This window comes from Cynocephalus volans, chromosome 6, assembly GCF_027409185.1.
Source record: "Cynocephalus volans isolate mCynVol1 chromosome 6, mCynVol1.pri, whole genome shotgun sequence".
Taxonomy (NCBI): Eukaryota; Metazoa; Chordata; class Mammalia; order Dermoptera; family Cynocephalidae; genus Cynocephalus; species Cynocephalus volans.
Genome location: NC_084465.1, coordinates 145,679,249 through 145,684,508, shown reverse-complemented (window position 1 = coordinate 145,684,508; position 5,260 = coordinate 145,679,249). Strand labels below are relative to the sequence as shown.

Below are 5,260 nucleotides of genomic sequence, written 5' to 3'. Positions count from 1 at the left end.
ATATCTCATCTCTAAAATTAAATTTAGAGTCCAAAGTCTCTTCCTTTTATTAGCTTTAGTGGTGCTATTGCAAAGTACTTTGTTTGGTAGACAAGTTCTCTAGAGAGCCAAAATCATAAAATATATCTAATGACCTCAAATTCAGACTACAAATTGCAGAAAGGGAATGCAGAATGCTTCATAATTTCAATTTGCAGACTTGAAAAGCATTGCAGGTTGTCCGTGTTCTAGAAAGTTTCCATAGGATGGCTCCATGTGGGTGCCCATCTGTCCCCACCCCAGGGATTGTACGGGAGGAAGAGAGCTCAGTCACGATGAAGTAGAGAAGCCTCAGAAACTCCTTCTAGATGAGTCCACTTCACCAGCCTGGCACAAAAGCAAAGATCAGAAAGGCTTCCCCTAACTAAAACAAGTGTTCTAAATATTATAGTTTTTGTTTTAGATACATCTATAGTTTTATTACAAAACCATTCTTTTGGCATTGGTTGGTTACAGAGATAGCAAGATCCTGTGAGTACGGCATAGCAGCTCTAATGTCACAATTGTATTCCCTGCTTACTGAACCAAAATTTAAGTTACCTCATATGCATTACATACAAGCTACCTGTAATCATTACTACTACAAATCCTGACACACATACTATTTAGGGAGGAGTGGATGCTAAGGGACTAAATTTAATTTTTTTTTTTGAACTACAAAAGTTTCTTTATAGAACTTTTTCTTCCCCCTCTCCTCCAATTACTTTGCTTTTAAAAAATGAAATTACTTAGAGCTACTCTGAATAGCAGCAGCACTCAAGGAGCATCTCACGTAGTTTTCGTTAAAAAAGAAACACCTGTGCAATGCACTGTTTCACCACAGACAAAGGTAATGATCACTCTGGTTTTAAACCCCTGCATTAGATTCCCTTCAAAAAATAAAAGCATTCCATTAAGTTCTTCTGGATGATGTTATTGTCATACATATGTTGGTGGGTCACTTTCTGTGCTGTTTGCTTTGAAGAGATCTTCCGATATATCTCCAATATTCCTTTCTTATAGTGTCCTTTTCTTTAGCTAGGATTTCACATAATTCCAGTGCCTTATTCAGAATATCCTCCTTGTCACACTGGTCTTCCAGCATGTCATCATAGACAGCCACAAGGAGGGCAATTAGGTAGGGTGACTGTGGATTGGTTGTAAATAAAATAACTGATTTAACAGATTGGGATATTTGGAAAGACCACGAACCTGCAAAGTCTCTTGCAAATAGTTCCATGCACTTTCGTTATGTGGTACTAGTTTGATCATTTCCAGCGTGTACTGGACTTCGCTCTCCAATACTGAAGTCAGTGGTGTTAGAAATGACAAAGTATCTTTGGTTCCGGACAGTTATTTCTCACAGCTTCTTTGAGAAGTTGTTCTACATACTGCAGCTCATTCTCCCAAGGTTTAAATTCCTGAATAACCCACTGTGGGTTGTGCCAGGCATGGTAATTCCTTGCATCCTGGTTAGGAATATCAGCAATAAACTCAAGCTCCCGAGAAGGATCTTTTAGCCATTCCACTCATACCCGCCTCTGGTGCCAGACTTGGTAGATTGGGGGCTTTTCCTTAATTATTGCAGTGATGTAGTTCCATTTCCTCATGTAGGTCCTTCTGAAGTGACTTTAAGAGAACTCTCCGAAAATGCCACACAGTGTCATTGGCTGCATGTAACTCAACAGCGTCCTGGGTTGGTTTAAAAGTCGTTCACTTCTTTCATCGCGCTGCAGCACAGCTCGGAAGTAATCCGAAACAACTTTAAATTTTTCACTGTAGATGATCTGGACCTCTGGATTGGGACCATCGTTCTGCAGCCCTGGATCTATATCTGCCCATTCTGCTCTGTCCCTGTACAGGACGTGGGTGGGCGAGTCCAGGCTCAGACACCCGCCGCCCGCCGTCTCTTCTTCCTGCTGCTGCTGGGGCGGCGGCGGCGGCGGACCGAGGTCGCGGCCGGGCACAGCCTTCCCGACACTCTCGGTGGCTGCGATCTCGCCTTGGCCTCAATGTTATAAAAATTGACATGTCTATTTTGTTGTTTAGAAAACAATAGCATTTATTGAGTCTTTGCAATGTACCAGCACTAGCCGAAGGTCCTTAGAGGCAGGTACTCTAACTATACCCATTTCACTTGCCTAAGGTTATGCACCTAAGGCATTGCCAACCTGGGATGTGAGCACAGGCAGTCGACTAAAGAGTCTGTGCCGCTAACCAGTGCACGATGCTACTTCTGAAGGGCCATAGGTAAAGGGCTACATTTATTGATACAAATTATACTGGCATAACTTCTTGTGTTCTTGTCCTAGGATACCTTATCAGGGTTGCAACTAAACGAGTCTTTCTGGCCTGGGATTTTTAAAATTTTATTAAGGTTTACAGACCCTGGCTTATTCCAATTATTACTGTGTACACAAATTCCACACAGTGAAAATTTAAAGAAAAAAATAGGGTTTAAATCATGTAGCTCTCCCATTTGCAGTATTGGCAGAATAGGCATCAAAAATCTGCCCCGCTCTCCCCCCACCAAACCATCAAGTCAAGGACGGGCGACAGGGAGCCCATGAACTCCTGAAACATTGAACACATACACACATAGACGTTTTGCCTGCGGAGTGATGACATAACTTTTATCAGATACGTCTCAAAATATGAAGAACCACTGCATTAAAGTCTTTAAAAATGTAAAATTCTGACTTCCCATTTAGATTTATTACATAGGAAATGTTAATTCCTAAAAGAGAATCTGCCCTGCTTGTTATGTTTCTCATGGTATAGTAATAAATTGGCATTGTGATTAATTCAAAAACAAAGTTAGAGAAAAATCAAAAATGTTTCTAGTGAGCTTTACAATGTACACATTATTATGTGTACCACTAGAAGCAACAGTAAGTTCATACAAAGTTAATTGTTTCATCAATATGACATGTGCTAGAGTCTCTGAGAAATCTTTTCTTCACTCATTCCCAAAGGGGAAAGAACAAACAGCTCCTTTCTGTGTGAAAACCTCCTACAAGAGTCACAGGACTGAGTTAAAGTCTTACAGATTATCCTTTGGCTTCCATGTTTGAGTTCAGCAATCGAGTTGAGTGTTATAATAGGATTTAAACACTTCAATTGAATGTTGATAATGTGGTACTATCACTTGAAATCTTTGATTAAAGCACTTACTGTGTATTTCATTTCTGAAACATAGCAAATATTCAGAGATTCACCTAAAAATGACTTGAATCCTCTATACCATGCTCCAGAATGAAGCAGAGTGGGTAAGAAACTTGATGTAGAATGCAACCAATTCGTGGAAAACTAAAGGTTATCCACACAGCAGATTTCCCCTTATCAGCATAAAAACAAATAGCAGCAAAGAAATACAATAATCTTATATTTTGCCAATTATGATTTCTGTTCTCTTTTATGTAGCAAATAATTACACATCATCTTTAGTGTAACTTTAGTGTATTGTATGCTTTTGAACCACAGAACATGTGACCTCATTGATTTTTGTGATAGAGTCAGGAACTTAATCTTATTCTAAGAGTTAAATATAAGGATTTCACCTTTCAGGATGCAGGAAACAAAACAGTGATGCATATTCTTCTTGTCTCATGAGTGCGTAATTGAAGTGTTTGAATCCAGGCCTGTCGATACATTCCGTATGTTGAGTAATATTCATGCGGTATCTGGTAATTGTTATGCTTGCCTTTGTAAGTGTGCTTTAATCTTAAAAAATGGTTGGAAGAATGAAAAAAAAGGAACTCTATGGCAGTCTATACAAACAAAGTTTTATCCAAACTGGACTCTAATATTAGGTCCCAAATACACAATATTTGCTGAGCACCAGCTTAAAAATAGGTAGAAGTACACATTCTTCTGACGTATCTCTTGAGACATCATGGGTGACCTTGTTTTGGATACTTTATTCCAGATGTCCAGAAACATTCTCAGGGGACTGAAAGTGACATTTATGAACAACCTAAGATTTTTCTTTTTCTTTATTGCACCGTTAACCTTATAATACCAAGCTCGAGATTTTAAGCTTCAGGTAGAGGAAAGCCGAGTGAGCAAAGCCGAGTAAGTACCGAATCAAATGAGTTACTATCACAGTGAACATGCGCAGTAGAAATATTCATCTCAATCCTACATGAAGAACAGCATAGAAAGACCGACAGACAGACAGACAGACAGGCAGAGAAGTGGAATCCACAAGCAAATGTAGCTAATAGGAAAAATATGCAGACCATCAACAGGAAACGAGCCAATTAAATCTTGGGCCGAGAATCTATTGAAGCTCATGATAAAGGAGCTAAAGAATTACTTCCATCCTCATTGTAGAAACAGACATTTAAATTAGTGGTCTCCTGACCTAAGAAAACACAGTCACTCACCTTCTTTTAAGAGTTTAAGCCTAGTAGGTTTGCACACTCTTTGAATACAGGTTCTGTTATCAATGGAAATTGCAGCAGAAGTATAGTTGTATTTGCCATTCTCACAAATTCCCAAACTGATTTTCCTTTCTTCATAAATGCTTCGAAATTTTACACTCAGTTTTCTCTGATGGTGGTTTTGCATTTATAATCACTTCTCCAGAAACAGTATTTTTCCTAATTAGGTATCCTAATACAAGTGTGTTGTTAATGCATATACATAAACACACACCTTACTGTTAGCTTTTCTCTCAGCCTCTGATCCCATAAGTTATTAATCATTTCCTTAAAGTATCCTTTTATTACATTGCCCATAATAACAAGGCACCAGATAATCTTTTCTTTATAACTTTCAGCAAATTTAATGGCATTATGTGTGAACTTCTTTTAGGTTTGGTTGAATAAGGAAATATGGTACAATAAAATTTTTAGTTTGCTAATCACGTCACTTATTTCACTTCCCAAATTACAGTTTTTCAAAATAAAGCTTTGTTTTCTTCTAAAGTTATAGGCAAATTAATTTAAACCCTCCCAAATATTTGATGATAACATAGTACAAAGATAAAATCAAGATTGCAAACACTTTTCCACCACCCCTCCTCCCCCAATCATTAAAAACAGCAGGAAAAAAATTAAAATCTATAACAGTGCTGGAAAGCAAGAGAGAATATAATTGGTGAAAAAAAACTTTTGAGAAACTCCTGAGACAGAAAGGGGATACAACCAGCTAAGGAAAAAGCCACAGCAAAAATGCCAAGGAAAACACTGCTGTGAAAGTTGGATGCTCTGCAGAGTTCTAAGCTCAGACGTAATGG

The 5,260-nt window shown here is 38.4% G+C and overlaps 1 pseudogene; it reads right to left on the bottom strand.

The window, feature by feature from the left end:
• Positions 1–957: 957 nt before the first annotated feature.
• Positions 958–4,590, bottom strand: LOC134381072 (protein farnesyltransferase/geranylgeranyltransferase type-1 subunit alpha-like; annotated as a pseudogene).
• Between the last annotated feature and the right edge of the window lie 670 nt (positions 4,591–5,260).